At 42.8% G+C, this 20,078-nt stretch overlaps 1 protein-coding gene across 1 annotated transcript in view; it reads right to left on the bottom strand.

Annotated features, from left to right (window-relative positions):
- Positions 1 to 20,078, bottom strand: part of FOXN2 (forkhead box N2) — a 69,313-nt gene that overhangs the window by 25,492 nt on the left and 23,743 nt on the right. The gene's annotated exons all lie outside the window — the stretch shown is intronic.

Below are 20,078 nucleotides of genomic sequence, written 5' to 3'. Positions count from 1 at the left end.
CTATATACATCTATATACATCTATATACATCTATATACATCTATATACATCTATATACATCTATATACATCTATATACATCTATATACATCTATATACATCTATATACATCTATATACATCTATATACATCTATATATATCAGCTTATAACATGCACCCCAACTTTAAGAGGGAAGTTTCAGGGAAGAAAAAAACTTTCCACAGCCCCCTTCATATAACACGCAGGCACAGTTCACCCTCTATTTTCAGGGTAAAAAAAGTGAGTGTTATATGCCAATACAGTGTATCGTTTTTATTTTTTAAATGTGACTGCAAAAGTAGAAATACACTTAGGCAGAAAGGTGACCTTCCACATCAAGATTCTGCTTTGTCATCTTTCCCATTCTTCACCAACTAAATCTCAAATACTCCCTCCCATAGGCAGATGAAATCTTAGCTTCCAACGCGACTTAAAACTTTCACTCCCTCTCATAGCGGCAGTGTGACCTCGCTCTCTAGTGACAAACATTCTCTCCAGGCTTAAGAAATGATCTTCACTAAATGGAGATGATTACAAATCCAAACTGTGCTGGCAGTTTAGCACCGGAAGGCAAAACTAAAACTAATACAGTTGTCTGTAGGGACCAACATTTAGCTTTAAAATGAAAATACCAACTTTATGAAATGAAACTTGGAAATTTATAATAAAAAGATTATATATATATATATATATATATATATATATATATATATATATATATATATATATATATATACACATATACATATACATACACAGGGAGTGCAGAATTATTAGGCAAGTTGTATTTTTGAGGATTAATTTTATTATTGAACAACCATGTTCTCAATGAACCCAAAAAACTCATTAATATCAAAGCTGAATATTTTTGGAAGTAGTTTTTAGTTTGTTTTTAGTTTTAGCTATTTTAGGGGGATATCTGTGTGTGCAGGTGACTATTACTGTGCATAATTATTAGGCAACTTAACTAAAAACAAATATATACCCATTTCAATTATTTATTTTTACCAGTGAAACCAATATAACATCTCAACATTCACAAATATACATTTCTGACATTCAAAAACAAAACAAAAACAAATCAGTGACCAATATAGCCACCTTTCTTTGCAAGGACACTCAAAAGCCTGCCATCCATGGATTCTGTCAGTGTTTTGATCTGTTCACCATCAACATTGCGTGCAGCAGCAACCACAGCCTCCCAGACACTGTTCAGAGAGGTGTACTGTTTTCCCTCCTTGTAAATCTCACATTTGATGATGGACCACAGGTTCTCAATGGGGTTCAGATCAGGTGAACAAGGAGGCCATGTCATTAGTTTTTCTTCTTTTATACCACTTCTTGCCAGCCACGCTGTGGAGTACTTGGACGCGTGTGATGGAGCATTGTCCTGCATGAAAATCATGTTTTTCTTGAAGGATGCAGACTTCTTCCTGTACCACTGCTTGAAGAAGGTGTCTTCCAGAAACTGGCAGTAGGACTGGGAGTTGAGCTTGACTCCATCCTCAATCCGAAAAGGCCCCACAAGCTCATCTTTGATGATACCAGCCCAAACCAGTACTCCACCTCCACCTTGCTGGCGTCTGAGTCGGACTGGAGCTCTCTGCCCTTTACCAATCCAGCCACGGGCCCATCCATCTGGCCCATCAAAACTCACTCTCATTTCATCAGTCCATAAAACCTTAGAAAAATCAGTCTTGAGATATTTCTTGGCCCAGTCTTGACGTTTCAGCTTGTGTGTCTTGTTCAGTGGTGGTCGTCTTTCAGCCTTTCTTACCTTGGCCATGTCTCTGAGTATTGCACACCTTGTGCTTTTGGGCACTCCAGTGATGTTGCAGCTCTGAAATATGGCCAAACTGGTGGCAAGTGGCATCTTGGCAGCTGCACGCTTGACTTTTCTCAGTTCATGGGCAGTTATTTTGCGCCTTGGTTTTTCCACACGCTTCTTGCGACCCTGTTGACTATTTTGAATGAAACGTTTGATTGTTCGATGATCACGCTTCAGAAGCTTTGCAATTTTAAGAGTGCTGCATCCCTATGCAAGATATCTCACTATTTTTGACTTTTCTGAGCCTGTCGAGTCCTTCTTTTGACCCATTTTGCCAAAGGAAAGGAAGTTGCCTAATAATTATGCACACCTGATATAGGGTGTTGATGTCATTAGACCACACCCCTTCTCATTACAGAGATGCACATCACCTAATATGCTTAATTGGTAGTAGGCTTTCGAGCCTATACAGCTTGGAGTAAGACAACATGCATAAAGAGGATGATGTGGTCAAAATACTCATTTGCCTAATAATTCTGCACTCCCTATATATATATATATATATATATATATATATATATATATATATATATATATATATATATATATATATATATATATATATATATATATATATATATATATATATATATATATATATATATATATATATATATACATACACACATATATACACACACACACATATACATACATACATACATACATATATACACACACACACATTACACACATGTTTTTGGAAGCTAATCTGACCCCCTTGAACGGATCCCATCCTGAGCCGCAGCTTCACTGTAGAGGCGGGTGCAGAGGAGATGGACAGCGGAAGCCCCATAGTACCCCGATGGGTGACGTCACTTCCCATTCATTTCACCGCTGTTGTGGGCTGTGTCCCCTGCAGAGCTTCCGCCGCTGGAGATTGGGTCAAAGCAGGTCAGATCGGCTTCCAAAAAAACATGTATACTCATCTTTTCTTTACAGGGATAGAGAATTTAGTGTTAGTTCCATGATGTATATAGATGTAGGGATTTTAGTTTTTGCATGGACTTCCACTTTAAGAATTTACACTCCAATCAATAGCCAACTTTACATGACTTGGGTGATAGGTGACAAATACAAGACAAGACGACACATTTCATACAAGACAAATGCATTGATCTGGTATGAATGTAACCCAACTTGCTACATACTACAGCTTTTAATACAACGGGTGCTGCCTGAAACGGTCTGAAAGAACATTTGCATTTCCCCCAATTCCTGCTGACACAAAGAATACACGGCCATATGGCCGCTCAGCTGACCTCTCCAACAGACATTTGGAGGATGTGAAATGGACACAATTCCCATGGCTCCCCTAAACCAATCTGCATTAGATTTCTGAGTATTTAAAGGGATGCACCAGACAAAATTGGGAAACGCTTGCCAACTATTTTTTGCGCACTGAATAAATCCAATATGTTGAGATATTACAAAAGAAAACATTTATCTCCGTTTCAAGCAGACAAAGCAGGGCAGCTGCAATTCACACAACAAAGTGCCTCCTAAATAAATGGAAGTTCTGCCTCAAATGTTAGGGGCCATTTAATAAACAGCCTTTTGCATGACCGAGAACACTGAACAATATCCGACATGCTATTCATGTATGGAGGAAATTTAACAAGCAAACAACATTTTTGCCTTGTAAGCAACTACACTGAAAAGATTGCAATGGCAGAATAAAAGCTCCCCTAGTCTAAAGGGTCCCATTTATGGAGAAGCAAAATGGTCAGCTTGTTCCCTGCTAGAGTTTTTTACTTTATCCTATTCACAATTGCTAATGCAAGACATTGAAAGGATTGCAAAATAAATTATATATATATTATTAAAACAAACAAACTATACCTATTTGCTCTATGCAACAGCTTTGCACAGAGCCATCTCAATCCTCCTCTTTTGGGGTCCACCGTCGGGACTCCTGGCTTTGAGTAACCCCCCCCCCCCAGCAACCAGCTTGCTGAAGGGGGAGGGGGGTATTCCATCAGATATGGCAACCCGTCAGAATCGGTAACGGAAGGGACGTTCTATCACCGCCATCTTGCTACACCCCACACTCCTCCACAGTAATAATGATACACCGAGAAGGGGGCAAGCGGACATCTTGTTACACCCACTGGAGTTTTGCAATTCAGTTATTTTTAACACAAAATGGAGCTTAAATGCTTAAATACAGTATTTGGAAATCTGACGGACTGTTTACACGTTGAATTTTAAAAATCAAAAAGGTGTTCTGTCACATTAACAAACCTGTGAGATCAGCAGGTTTGCTGCTGCTTTTAAAATGTAACATCTAAACAGTCCGTCGGATTTCCATATACTGTATTTAAAGTGGAGGTTCACCCAAAAAAAACATTTTTTAACATTAGATTGAGGCCAATTGTGCGAAGCAGAATCGGGTGTTTTTTTTAAATCAACGCAGTACTTACCGTTTTAGAGATAGATGTTCTCCGCGGCTCCTGGGTATGGGCTGAGGGACTGGGCGTTCCTATTTGATTGACAGTCTTCCGACCGTCGCATACAGTGCGTCACCAGTTTCCGAAAGTAGCCGAACGTCGGTGCGCAGGCGCCGTATAGAGCCGCACCAACGTTCAGCAACTCGTGACGCGCTGTATGCGACCGTCGGAAGGCTGTCAATCAAATAGGAACGCCCAGTCCCGAAGACCATACCCGGAAGCCACGGAGAACATCCATCTCTAAAACGGTAAGTACTGCTTTGATTTTAAAAAAAAAACCCTGATTATGCTTCCCACAATTAGCCTCAATCTAATGTTAAAAACATTTTTTGGGATGAACCCCCGCTTTAAGCATAGAAGCTCTGTTTTGAGTTAAAACTAAGTGAAATGCAAAACACTGGTGGGTGTAACAAGATGTCTGCTTGCCCCCTTCTCAGTGTATCATTACTGTGGAGGAGAGTGGGGTGCAGCAAGATGGCAGCGACGGAACGTCACTTGCGTTACCAATTCTGACGGGTCACCATATCTGACGGAACACAGGCATGATCCCCAGCCGCATCTATTGACAGTGCCGATTACAATAAATCCCCAGCAGTGCCAGCAATCAGTGTCCATTAGTGATGCCAGTCAGTACTGGCTTTCAGTGCCACATATCAGTGCACATTAGTGAAGGAGAAAACGTATTTATTTTTTTTAGCAAGTAAAAACCCAAGCAGCGATTAAAGATCACCAAAAGAAAGCTCTATTTGTGAGAAGAAAAAGACAAAAAAAAAAATCACATGGTTAGAGTGTAGCATGACCACGGAATTGTCAAAGTGTGACAGCGTTGAAAGCTGAAAAACGGCCTGGGCAGGAAGGGGGTGAAAGTGCCCAGTATCGAGGTGGTAAACATATGGAGTTTTAATGTAAAATGTAAGCCAACCATGTATAACTCCGCTTTCAAAACCCCAAATGCTTCACTTTTGTAATAAAGCTGTACAAGAAGAGCTCATTTTACAAGAGGACAGAACCCATACCCCTCAATGGAGATTTTATGCAAAGTACAAAAAAATTGAAAGGTCCTTGTAAAGGCCGGATTCATACCTATGCAGTTGTAGTGCTTTTTGTATTTTGCAGATTTGCACTACAGTCCATTTAACATGGTTTCCTATGGAACACGTTCTGTAGTGCAAATCTGCAAAAAAGTCCTAAAAATGCATAGGTGTGATTCCAGCCTTAAAGGGTCACTAAAGGAAATTTTTTTTTTAGCTAAATAGCTTCCTTTACCTTACTGCAGTACTGGTTTCATGTCCTCATTGTTCGTTTTTGCTTTTAATGTTGCTGTAAATCCTCTCTGTTCTGGACACTTCCTGGTTGCCTGTTTCCTGATAACCACAGTGCTGGGAGATTTCTCACGGTGGTCACTAATGTGATTATTGTGTGTAAAACGAAACTGGATTGGTGCTGAGGAGTTTTAGACAAAGTATCACTGCTCTCTATTGGCTGACTGCCCTCTAGTGGCTCTCTGTACATCAGAGAACCAGGAAACAACAGCAAAAACGAAACTACACTGCAGGCACATTATATGATTGTTTTTTTATCTATTTTTAATCATTTTTAAAAGGAATCAGTTAACTATTATGTCTCTATGCCCTGTAAACAATCATTTCAGCTAAAAAAAAAATTCCTTTAGTGACCCTTTAAAGCGGAGCTCCACCCTAAAGTGCAACTCCCGCTGATCGGAAGCCTCCCCCCTCCGGTGTCACATTTGACACCTTTCAGGGGGGAGGGGGGTGCAAATACCTGTCTAAAGACAGGCATTTGCACCCACTTGTGGCCACACAGTCTCGGGCAGACTGCGGGCATGACATCACCTCCCGTCCCCTCCCCGTTGTGTTCTGGGAACACTGCGGGAGCCAATCGCCAGGCGTAGCGTGACTCGCGCATGCCCCATAGGGAACCGAGCAGTGAAGATGGAGCGCTTCACTTCCTGGTTCCCTCCCTGAGGATGGCAGTGGGGGGGGGGGGGGGGGCAGAGTGACGAGCGATCGCTCGTCCTCTGCTGCGGATGGCGCTGGACTCCAGGACAGGTAAGTGTCCTAATATTACAAGTCAGCAGCTGCAGTATTTGTAGCTGCTGGCTTTTAATAAAACATTTTCAGCGGACATCCGCTTTAAGGAGTGGGTGGGGCGATGAACAATGCCTGTGTGAAAGAACATCAGGACTGCAAGACAAGGAGTCCTTCCAACTAACACCCACAGGCGTTTTTAAGGTGTGTGATGAGCACTGAGCAAGCCTGCATAACCAGTTATAAAACACACAGTTCTAGCAAACATCCAGCCTACCGCTGTAAAGGACAGATGCTTCTACCAAGCAGCTAGAAGTAGAAGTAGGAATTCCAGTTTCAGAACTAGGAATATTCACCCGATCGAGAATAGGGAGAAGGAGACATCTAAGGAGACCTCCCCAGCTTGATCACAGAAGAGCAGGGATCGGAATTGTAGTTCCTGAACAACTGGAGGGCCATAGTTTGAAGACCCATGCAGAAGAGGATCTATCCTTCAATAATTAGGTCCGGCAGGAATGCATGAGAAGGGAGGACCATGCTAAAAAGGAAGGGGGTCAAGATCCACAGATAGTGGACTCCCAACATCTGAGCCTTGCAATCCCGACTCAAAGATGGCCCGAGATCACTTGGGCTAAATAGTGAATTCATATCTTGGAATGCCATAAAAGGGCAAGGAGGTCCCTCTGAAGAAGGATAGGAGTAGAGAAGAAGAAAACCACCACAAGGGATACACTTAACCGTGATGGCAAAGGACACCTCTGCAAGAAGAAGTGCGAGTGAGTGGGATACCATTCCTAAGCACAGACTCCTACCAGAGGAGGAATAGGAGGATCCAAGGGTACAGGGAACCCAAAACTAACCCAAGAAGATGCACAACAGGGTGCAGCAAAACTAGAAGAGTGGAGTATGGGGATCCGAAGGACAGGTTTGGAGTGGAGGCTAAAGGGGATAGCTCAAGCATCCAAGGAAGAAAATGACCAAGGGATCAACTAGGATGAACAAACAAGTCCCCACCTGCAAAAGTGGGAGTGTACTTTAATGCAGACGGCCAATGCCGCGTGCATACGATCGGAAAATCCGACAAGGAAACAGTGGATTTTTTTCCTGACGAAATGTTGGCTCAAACTTGTGTTGCACACAAATCTTGTCAGAAATTCCGAACGCAGTGACGTACAACACATATGACGAGCCAACATCAATGAAGTTCAATAGGCAGATCGTCTGTTTTTTTGCGCGTCGGAATTGTATACAGACGAGTGTATTTTCCCATAGAAACTTTTTCCGTCGGAAAAAAAAGAGAGAAACTGCTCTCAATCTTTTGTTGGCGGAAATTCCGACAGAAAAAGTCAGATGGAGCATACACACGGTCGGAATTTCCGACAAAAAGCTCACAATCAGACTTTTCTTGATGGTGTGTACGCGGCATAAGTAGATAAAACAGAGGGCTTCCGAGTTTGGAATCTGTAGCTTGAGAAGTGTGTAGACTCTAGCAGACTATGAGATACTATACTGCAGAAGTAAATGAAGGCTGGGGTTTCCTCCACAGATCTCCTGCGTTGAAGCGGCCCTTTAAACGTGGGTTTTAAAGAAATGTGTTGGAGGAGTAGTTTCTGATCATGTGAACACTGTGGTGGTCTTTTGCAGCGGTTAGATCAGGAGCCGAGCTCCCAATTGTAAACAGTGGGGTAAATTAAGGTACCGCTGCGCACTCCTTACGGAGGCGCAGCGTCCCCGCAAATTAACTGCGCTACGCTTCATTCACGAAGCAGTAGCCACGTAATTTGCGTGGGCGCTCCTCAAAAATGCCCGGCGTAAGGGCGCCTAATGTAAATGATCCAGTAGGGGGCGGGAATCATTTAAATTAGGCGCGTTCCCGCACCGAGCGTAGGGCGCATGCTCTGTCGGGAAACTTTCCCGACGTGCATTGCGGCAAATGACGCCGCAAGGACGTCATTTGCTTCAAAGTGAACGTAAATGGCGTCCAGCGCCATTCACTTACGCAAACGACGTAAAATTTTAACTTCGCAACGCGGGAACGACGGGTATACGTAGCATTGGCTGCCCCCGCTATTAGCAGGAGCAGCCTTACACGAAAACCGACGTACGCAAACAACGTAAACTGCGTACGCAGGGCTCGTGTAGGGTTGTGAATCGGCGTTAGTATGCAATTTGCATACTATACGCTGACCACAACGGGAACGCCACCTAGCTGCCTGCGTAAGAATGCAGCCTAAGATATGACGGCATAAGGAGCCTTATGCCAGTCATTTCTTAGGCTGCAGTCGGCGTATCGAGGTTCCTGAATCAGGAGCATTCGATACGCCGGGGTAAGTAAGCAATTGCGCTGCGTAACTATGGTTACGCAGGCGCAATTGCTCTTTGAATCTACCCCAGTGACTGGAAACTGTCAATAAAAGCTCAGTCACTGGGCCGAGAGCATGCAACAAGAGCTGTACGTTTACGTATAGCCGTCGGTAAGGCCCGGTGCCGACACATATGCTGGTTATGCCGACAGGTTGAAAATTAGGGACTAGCAAAAATATTGAGTTGATGTAAATTCTAGAGCAGAGCTAAGGAAAAGGAAGCCAAAAAGGTGGGAGTACAACAGGACAGCTTAGTAAATTCTGCAATTCTTGTAGCCCTCAATGAATAAATAAAAGCATAAGTCATGGTCACAGAAACAACATATGACCAGATGATCACAAAAGATACTTAAGCCAACGTCAACTTTTTTGATTGGCTTAGCTCAGACCAGACCACATTTGTTCACCTTCTCCCTACTGAGCCTTTAATAGGATGAGCTGCGTCAGTGACCAAACTGATGGACTGAATACACAGGGCCATGATTGGCATTTAAAAAAAAAAAAAGAAAAAAGTAAGAACTTCACAAGTAAACAGCAAAACCCTCAAAAGCCAACATACGCAGAAATCAGTACACTTTTTACTGAAGGAAAGGCACGGGTGTCTGCGATGAGGGATGTTGTACTAGAGGTAAGATGGCCATGTCCAATGGGGCCACACAGAAAGAGGCTTGCTATAGGGGCAGTCAGCAAGGGGGAGGAGTCAAAAGCATCAACAGGGGGCCAGAGAAGAGGAGGATTGGGTTGCTCTGTGTAAAACCACTGCACAGAGGAGGCAAAGTATGACATGTTTGTTTTGTTTTTTTCCAATACATTTTTTCCTTTACAAATCACAAAACTAGAGCTATAGGCAAAAACATTTATTTCCATTTTTTTCCCCCACCATCTGTGTCCCACTGCAGAGATTTCACTTAACTTCCTGTCTTATAGCCAAACAGGAAGTGAGAGGAAATCCCTGAAAATTAAGGCAATTCCTTGGAGCCCCCCAGGTCACAAGAGTTAGTGTCCACATTGGAAAATGTCCCCTCTATTACTTTTCTGGGCATAACCTTAAATTTGGGATTTTCCTTTTACTTTCAACGATAATGGTATACAGGACAACACACACACACACACACACACACACTAAAATATATTGATTTTATATAGACAAAGGGGGTGGGGTTAACAGCTTGTAAACCGCTGCCAGTAGATATATAAAAATCGGCAGAATGGCACGGCTGCGCAAAGCAGGTACGTTGCTTTGAATTTTCCGCCGTGCAGGCACGCACCGCGCGCCCCTGCCGCGAGCTCCGTGACCACGCCCGGACTCTATGTCCGCTGGTGTCCCGCAATCGTGTCACGAAGCTGCAGAACAGGGAGATGCCTATGTAAATAAGGCATTTCCCTGTTCTGCCTTGTGACAGGACACTGATCTACTGTCATTGGGAGCAGCGATCAGTGTTGTGTCACTGGTAGCCCACCCCCCACACAGTTAGAATCATTCCCTAGGATGCACTTAGCCCCCTTCCTCGCCCCCTAGTGGTTAACCCCTTCACTGCCATTTACACAGTAATCAGTACATTTTTATAGCACTGATCGCTGTAAATGACAGTGGTCCCAAAAAAGTGTCCAATGGGTCCGCCATAATGTCGCAGTCACCAAAAAAAAACAAAAAAAAAAAAAAAACACACACACATCACAGATAGCCGCCATTACTAATAAAAATGCCATAAAACAATCCCCTATTTTGTAGGCGCCATAACATTTGCGCAAATCAATCAATATACGCTTATTGCAATATTTACCAATAATATGTATCGGCCTAAACCGAGGGAAATTTTTATTTTTTTATCTTTTTGGGGGATAGCAAAGAATAAAACACATTGTTTTTTTTTTTAATTGTCACTTTTTTGTTTATTATAGCGCAAAAATAAAAACCGGAGGTGATCAAATACCACCAAATGAAAAAACAAACAAAAAAATAAAAAACACGTAAAAAATTTTTGGGAGTCACGTCGTACAACCGCGCAAATGTCAGTTAACGCGAGGCAGTGCCAAATCGCAAAAAATACTCTGGTCAGGAAGGGGGTACATTCTTCTGGGGCTGAAGTGGTTAAAGACCAGTTTTTCTTTAATTCTGCCATCTATCATTTGTGGATTATTTCTGGATCCACTTGCTATGAAGTCATAGGGAAAACAAAGACTTATTTGAATTTTTCAAATTTATCTCACAAATTCCATAAACCTAAAAGAAAAAAAAAAATAAGTGCTTAAAAGATCACACGTGAAATACGGCCCCGCCCCATCACTGGAGGGCTGTACAAAGCAGACTTGCATCCTTTTGTCTAGATCTGCCCTCCAGATCGCTATTGTCCATCTCGCTGGAGCAGCTGCTAAGATTGGAGGTCAGATTTGAATCCCAAAACGGCCAGCAAAAAGCCCAGATTTGATTACAATGCAGCGTGATGTTAGTATCCAGGACAACAGAAGCATTAGTGTCTTTCAGCATGCAGGCAGCTTCTTAGTCAAAGCTTTCGGCCACAACAAGGGTGAAAAAAAAAAAAGGAGACAGCTGCCAGTCTGCATAGAGTATGACAGAAGGGGAAACAAAATCTTTGTACGTTTATCAAGTATGCAATGGATGGGTCACAATGCAAATGATATGGAGACAAGAACATCACAGATTGGAGATTCTGGGGGGGAAAAGTCGGATGTACAAACTGGTTTATAAGCATTGGTGCTTCAGTTTGTACTGGTTCAACGGAGGTCACCAAAACATCGATGCAATGCTGGTCCCCGGCAGCATTGCATTCTTTTCTCAACACCCAATTTCATTGTGTCTTGCGCGACTACTTAAATTTTTTTCCTGTGCAATCCTCCACCTTAGGCCCCTTTCAGACGGACGGCAGTTTTGCCGCAATTCAAAGCATGTACTTTTTCAGTGAAATTCAAGGCTCTGGGCACTGCGATTAGCTGCATTTGTACATTGCGATTACATGCGGCCACGTTTAGCTGCGGTAGTCATTTCCATTTTTTTTTTTTTTTTATTATGATGCGCTTCCTGTTTTTTTTTTTCTCACGCTGTTATCCGCAGTTGACACAAAAGACTGCGATTACCTGCGGTTAAGTGCATATAGCTGCGCTAAATTGCACCTGGACGCATTAAATTCTATTTTTTCTATTCGCACCACGCTGCATGCAATGAAATCGCAGCTAAACGTTGTGTGTGAATGGGGCCATAGGAAAGCATTGTGTGCTTTTAGCTGCGGTAGAAAACTAGAAAATCCGCAGCGAAAAGCACCATTCTATCCGTCTGTGTGAAAGGGACCTTAAAGCGGGAGTTCACCCATTTAAAAAAAAAAAAAAAAAAAATCTCCCCTTAGCTTCCTGCTCGTTCGGTCTAGGGGAATCGGCTATTTATATTAAAATATGAGCAGTACTTACCCGTTTTCGAGCTGCATCTTCTTCCGTCGCTTCCGGGTATGGGTCTTCGGGAGCGGGCGTTCCTTCTTGATTGACATTCTTCCGAGAGGCTTCCGACGGTCGCATCCATCGCGTCACTCGTAGCCGAAAGAAGCCGAACGTCGGTGCGGCTCTATACTGCGCCTGCGCACCGACGTTCGGCTTCTTTCGGAAAATCGTGACGCGATGGATGCGACCGTCGGAAGCCTCTCGGAAGCCTGTCAATCAAGAAGGAACGCCCAGTCCCGAAGCCCATACCCGGAAGCGACGGAGAAGATGCGTCTCGTAAACGGGTAAGTACTGCACATATTTTAAAATAAATAGCCGATTCCCCTAGTAATAACGAGCAGGAATCTAAGGGGGAAAAGTGCCCTCTAAGGGTGAACCCCCGCTTTAAGCTTAATCCGCCTTCTTACAAAACATTAAAACTCCTTCCCCACACCACTGTCCGCCACTGCACTTACCTCTTGTACAGGGTTAGTCCACCTTTTCACAAAACATAAAAAAGGAGAACTCACTCCCTATATCCCGGTCCTCACTACACTTGCCTCATGGTTATTTTTCAATGCCCATGCTAGCTGATGAAGAGGTGTACTGCATTTTTCAAGGCTCAAGAATATTTATGTATATATATATATATATATATATATATATATATATATATATATATATATATATATATATATATATATATATATATATATATATATATATATATATATATATATATATATATAATCAGCCCTGAAATTGCACAGAGCAGCCCCTAACCGCCTCTTCTCAGGTCCTCTGTCGGCGCTTCTGGCTCCTCCATTGTCCAGTGCCCCCCATGGGAAGCCGCATTTGTGCATGCTCGCTCCCGAGTCCCACTCTGCTGCATCCATTGACACAGACAGCGGGACTCAGCTCTGCCCCCATGTCACTGCAGTTGACTGACAGGAGGGGGGAGCCAATGGCTCTCGCTGCTATCAATCTGACCAATGAGGAGGGAGACAGCGGCGAGAGGAGGTCCCTCGGAAGTTCAGCCCCCCCCTGGGCCATTCACAAAGCGCAGCACACTGCGCACAGTCACAGTAGGGAATCAGCTGTGAAGCCGCAAGGCTTCACTGTCTGTTTCCCTTACAGGAAATGATGGCCGCATCCCCTGAGAGCAAAATGAAAAAAATCGGCTGGGGTGCAGACACTGCGGGACCCCTGGACAGGCAAGTGTGCCAATATTAAAAATCAGCAGCTACAAATACAGTATTTGTAGATGCCGATTTATTTTTTGGTGGGAGTGGGGCTGCAACGTCGCCTTAATGCGTCAAGGTAAAAAAAAAAAAAAAAAACTTGGAAGCTTTAAAACCACTTTAATGCATTCTATGCATTAAAGGGTTAGTTCACCTTTGTCAGAAACCATTAAAAAACAGATGGAGACAGAAAATGCAGTAAAAAAAAAAAATGTACACCTTTTATTAAAGTGGTCAAAATAGTACAATTAGTAATCGTAGTCAAAACATAGCCGGGGATCAGTAGCCGGAGTGGGTAGTCAGGACAAGCCAGGAAATCAGGCAGCCAGAGATCCGTGTAGTTGGAGGCAGCAGACAGGATCAGGGACGTCAGCCAGGCAAGTCTTTAACAGGAACACAGCAGAGAGTGTCTAGATATGTTGACCAAGGCAAAGGCACTGAATGAATGAGCCAGGCAGTTTAAATAGCCAGAAGAGGCTGGCTGTGGGCTGCACTGAAGAGCAGGAAATAAACACCGGGTGAGCCACGAGCCACTGTGGAACGATGAGTGCTGGCAATTAACCGACAGCTGAGCAATCGGAGCACTGAGCCCAACCCTGACAACCTTTTCACAAAAAATAAAGGTGGTGAACTAATTCATAACACCACCATTTCCTGCTGCACTTATCTCATTCAATGGTTAGTTTGTGCAGCCTATGCCAGCCAGTGTAATGGTATGGGCATTTGAAAAATGCAATACACCAACACACTGCAACACAGACTAGTGTGGGCACTAAAAGATAACCATGAGGCTACTGCAGCGAGTATTGGGGATGTGAGGACAGAGCAGGGGCAGGGCCGAGCTGTGTGTGAATGGACCTGCTTCAGTGCCCCCATAGCAAAAGGCTTCTATAATGGAGGCACTCCGTTATAGAATTATTATTATTATTCTTACCCTTAGAAATCACAAAAAGTTGTACAATCTAATTATATCTAAAGCTAGCCATAACTTATACAATTTTCTTGTTAAAATTATTTTAGATTAAGGCTTCATTTCCTTTTGACGTTTTTTACAGCCACTTTTCTGAGCGTTTTTTGCACCTTAAAAAAACGGCTCTCCATGTTAGTCTATGGCCTCATGCCCACCATGACGTTTTTGAGCTGTAGATGGCGGAGCCGTTTTTAAGCTGCAAAAAAAAAAAAAAAAAAAAACAGGACCAGTGCGTTCTGAAGCTCCAGCGTTAGAGCTGTAAAAACGCCAGACGTTAAAAATGTTAAAAAACGTGCAAAAACTCAAAAAAAAAAATGCTATCGCAGCGTTTTTGAGCTCCAGCGTTTTATCAGCAAAAATGTCTTGAGTCACTGTAGCCTCTGTAAACACAGGAAATTCACAGGAGTGCTTAATAACATGGACAGGCTTTTCTAAGCTGTAAAAAACGCTCAGAAAAGTGGCTGTAAAAACGTCCATAGAAATGAAGCATAACCTTCAACTATGTAGGGCAAGGGCCTGCCTGATTGCATACAAACAGAGAGGCCCAGATTCACGTACAGCGGCGTATCTTTGTGCGGGCGTAACGTATCCTTTTTACGTTACGCCTCCGCAACTTAGACGGGCAAGTGCAGTATTCTCAAAGCACTTGCTCCGTAAGTTGCGGCGGCGTAGCGAAAATAGGCCGGCGTAAGCCCGCCTAATTCAAATGTGGGAAGTATGGGCGTGTGTTATGTAAATGTTATGTGACCCCACGTAAATGACGTTTTTTACGAACGCCGCATGCGCCGTCCGTGGACATATCACAGTGTGCATTGCTCCAAAGTACGCCGCAAGGACGTATTGGTTTCGACGTGAACGTAAATTACGTCCAGCCCCATTCACGGACGACTTAGGCAAACGACGTAAAATTTTCAAAATTCGACGCGGGAACGACGTCCATACTTATTATTATTACGCCGCATATAGCAGGGGTAACTTTACGCCGGGAAAAGCCTAACGTAAACGGTGTATCTGTACTGCATCGGCCGGGCGTACGTTTGTGAATTTGCGTATCTAGCTGATTTACATATTTCAAGGCGTAAATCAGCATACACGCCCCTAGCGGCCAGCGTAAATATGCAGTTAAGATCCGACTGTGTAAGAGACTTACGCCGGTTGGATCTAATACAAATCTATGCGTAACTGATTCTAAGAACCAGGCGCATAGATACGCCGGCTCAGACTCAGAGATACGCCGTCGTATCTCCTTTGAGAATCTGGGCCAAAGGGTTTAGGTTTGACCTCATATTGTATGGTTTTGGTAAATCTAAAGGAATATTGTACAAGAGAATTGTATATTGCATGGCCAGCCTCGGGCCATCAACAAGCATTACAATCAGATGGTTCAATTAATGTAATCGTTATAGTAAAATAAAAATAAATAAAAAGGTGCTGGGCATATATACAAACACAATTTTCTGGGACAGTGAAACAAATTGAAACAAAACAGAAGAATTGTACTTGAGCAAATTCATAAACTACAAATTTTTACTGAAAATGAACGTTCTGGTAAACAATCCAATACATCTAAAATAGATTGGCTTCCTGAACGAAGTGGTCATTTTTGCAAAAAAGACGTTGAAATGAACGATCAGCAGATAGGACACAATAGGTTTAAGAAGGGAGGAAGGTTGGTTGCGGCCCACAGGATATCATAAATGAAGGAGCTGTGGGGTAACGGGACGTACGGTTTTCTTACTTCTCTCCGCCATCAACTACAAAAGAGCTTTCTATTTATAGGTTACTCAAGAAAGCTCAGTGGTAATGGATCCACTCTAATGTGCAATCAAGTAATGTTATTAGAAAATAGATTACTTTTTGTGGGCACATCATATACCTTGATGTGTTTCTATAGCTGCAGCATCACAACAAAAAAAACATTTTGATGCACCATGTTTTCCCATCAGTTTCCATGCACGTACGTATGGAGTGAATGAGACTTATGGTTAGGACTTTGATGTCCGTCCAGGCAGAGACAGTTGGCAGGTCTATGGCCCACTTTAGCCAACACAAGGGCTCTCCCGCCTACACCTTCTATAGTTTCCTGTAGCATATTCCTGGCTGTGAGCGATTACACAATATATTACAACATCCTCCCATTTCCAGCTCTAAACCACATCAAGGTTTTCAAGGAAGTGAGCAAAGTTAAAACAAAGCTGTAGAAAACAAATGTGTACATAGCAAATCTCTAGGTGGCCATGGGAAGTAAGGAGTATGGAGTTTATTCATATAGGAATGTGATGGCAGTGATCAGCTTCCAAAGAGAATGTTAGACATGCTACAAACCCTGGAGCATGCACCATCAAAAACACAGTAGCAATGGCACCTTCACGCTCATCTCAAGCTTTCAGCAAAATATAAATAGTTTGTTTGGTTTTGTGTTGCAGTGTGTTTGATATATTTTGTTTTTTGTTTTTTTGTCAACATGTAGTGCAACTTTGATTCGACTTAACACTCCGACACTCAAGTATCCAGGTTGCATCGAAGTCACATCAAAGTAGTGAAGGAATCTTTGTGTGTCCAAAGTCGCATGTTTAGCGGTCAGGCCTCGTACACACGACCGAACATGTCTGCTGAAACTGGTCCGCGGACATGTCTGACCGTGTGTAGGGCCTACCGGACCGGATTCCTGGGCTAGCGGACAGGTTTCCAGCGGACAAACTTGTCCGGTGGAAACCTGTCCGTCGGACATGTCCGATGGTTAGTACAACTCATTGGACATGTCCGCTGGCCCGAAATCCCGCGCATGCGTCGAAGTGATTCGACGCATGCGTGGAAGCATTGAACTTCCGGGTTCATGCACGTCGCCGCATCATAGTCACCGCCACGTCACCTCGTATTCTGTCCGCGGGGAATTTGGTCTGATGGTGTGTACACACATGAGACCAAATGATCCCAGCAGACATGTCCGATGAAAACGGTCCGTGGACCGTTTTCATCGGACATGTCTGTTCGTGTGTACAAGGCCTAATAGCTAGGGTTAGCAATAATCATTAAGGTTGGGGCTAGTGGTAATTGCTAGGGTTAGCAATCTAACCCCAACGTGTGACTTTGAACTTAAAAGGTTCATGCACTACTTTGATGCGACTTCTACACAAACCGAACCGTCATACTTTTTTTTTTGCTTAAAGGAAAAGTCCCTGACACTTTCCAAAACTGCAGCGGCTGAAAAATACATAGATGTGAATGTTTTAAAATGGACTGTAGTGCAATTCTGCAAAACACACCACGTATAGGTGTGAACGAGGCCCAAGACCTGAAGTGGCTCTCAACGCTGTATGTGGTCTCAGCTACATCCAGTATACAGTGCTGTAGTCCAGAAGGTTGGGAACTTCACAGCGCACAACACCGAGTCAGGTTGAGCGCTGCTCAGTCATAGGAAACGTTGTATTTTATGAATGGTTACAAAGATTCCTCTGATTGGCCGAGGTGTAGAGGCAAGCAGATGTTACTATCGGGGAAGCCATGTATTCATTCACAGAATACAAAGCTTCCTGTGAGTGGCTGAGCAGAGCTCAACCCTACTCCATTTTGACCTAGGTGTGAGACTGGAAGTTCCCATCCTACCGCCAGAACACAACACTTAAGGCTCCATTCACATCTAGGCGGACGAAATCGCGGCGTTTTGTACCACGATTTGCCGCCGCGATTGTCCGCCTAGATGTGCCCCTCTATGGAGATGGTCCCCGAACGCCGAAAGCCGCCTGAAAAAAAAGGTCAGGGACCTTTTTTCAGGCGGCAGGCGTCCGGCGTGGAGATGTGAACCATCTCCATAGAGGGCAATGTGTTTGCAGCCCTCTGGCGGCAGCGGCGTCACACTACAGGCGACAAAACGCCTAGGTGTGAATGGGGACTTATACTGCATGTAGCGGAATGAAGTAAAGCGTTTGTTTGCAGTAGCTTGATGCATAATATAAAATTACACACACTTTTAAAAAAAAAAAAAACACAGATAAAAAGCAACACAATGGTGTATACCAGGCCTAATAAAATACATTCATTATTTCATGTAAATGCATTCATACTATGTTTGCATCTGGTGTAAACAAGCTTTTAATCAGATGTTAAATCAGGAAAAAAAAAAATGATTATATATATATATATATACACACACACACACACACACACATATATATATATATATATATATATATATATATATATATATACACACACACACACACACACACACACACATACACACACACACATACACACACACACATACACACACACACATACACACACACACACACACACACGTGTTATCAGCTACAAAAATAAAAGAAATGTGTGAATTTGGGACTTGCTCACCCGACAAATGACCTTGAAGCTGTATGGACTAAAAAAAAAAGGCAGCAATAAAATGCAGAATACATACAATTACTGCTGAATCGTGTTCAACCTTTTCCCTATCCAAAGTATTAACCATTCTTCCCTTGGCTTCTTAGGTCTAAGAAACCATCACAAAATGACATTAAAAATATTATTAAAAAACGCATTCAAAGATGGTGAGTCATTAATAATTAAGAACCTATTCACGGCTATAATTACACCACAGCAGATTGTGGTTGCCTCAGTGACAGGCAGATGCTCTCGTCACCAAGAAAGCAAAAAAGTTATTTTCTGCATTGAGAATCAATATGGTTATAGAGAGTTAAGAGTATAGAGGGCAATATTCAGAATGCTGGGTATAAAATGGTCACTGTGTAATATACAGTATATCACACAGGAATTCATTACACAGAGCAGGCAAGTGTAGAGAGGTTTGCTATTAAAAAAATAAAATTAAAAAAAATATATAAAAAAGGAAATATTTTTTAACAACTTTACTATACAACTAATCTTGGCATTTACATGTGATCACATCCCTCTACTGCCTGTTCTCAGGGGTGAAAAAAATAAAATCTAATTATTAATTAAGGTTGTCCTCTCATTATCAATTCCATAATTTACCGTTTGCGATCTGGTGCCCAAAACTGATCTGCATATTAAGGATGAGGCTGGACTCAGGCTTGGAAGGCACAATCTTGACCCACTACAAAGCATAGGTCTTATTTTACTAATATTTACAAAAAAATAAAAAAATTGTAAACTTCAAAAATCTCCAAAAATAAATTTCCCACTGAACATACGATTCACTGAACCTTAAAAAAAATAAATAAATAAATAAATAAATAAATAAATAAATAAATAAATATAGGCCTGTTTTTTTTTTACCCCCCATCCATCATACTTGCCTAGGTGGATGCAGCATAGGTCCGATGCTGCATCTGTCCCCTGGAACCTCCAAGATTGAGAACCGGGCGATCGAACACTGCCGATCGCTTGGTTTTGACAGCTCCGTGAGCAGAGAGCTTCCGTCAGTCAGAGCTCTCCGCTCTGCCCCCCTCCTCACTCACTGGAGCGCTGGGCTGTGGTGGGGGCGGAGCATCCAGCTCAGGCTCTCAACTTTATACTACATGGCCAAGTTTTTAAACTAGGGACCGTATTGGTGCCGATACCAAGCATTTGCGCTAGTAGCGATACCCAAATGCTGCCGAAACTGAAACTTTACGTTAATACAAAAGGAATAGGCGCAAATTGTACTGCAAAAAAAAACACCTGACCATCACACCTAATAGGGCTTGTTGGACATCCTATTAAAAAACCATGAGCAATAATATGGAATCCGTCTAACTTTGAACGCAG

Source organism: Rana temporaria, chromosome 4 (genome assembly GCF_905171775.1).
Source record: "Rana temporaria chromosome 4, aRanTem1.1, whole genome shotgun sequence".
Lineage (NCBI taxonomy): Eukaryota > Metazoa > Chordata > Amphibia > Anura > Ranidae > Rana > Rana temporaria.
The sequence above is the reverse complement of the archived record's forward strand: the minus strand, read 5'-3'. Positions and strand labels throughout refer to the sequence as shown.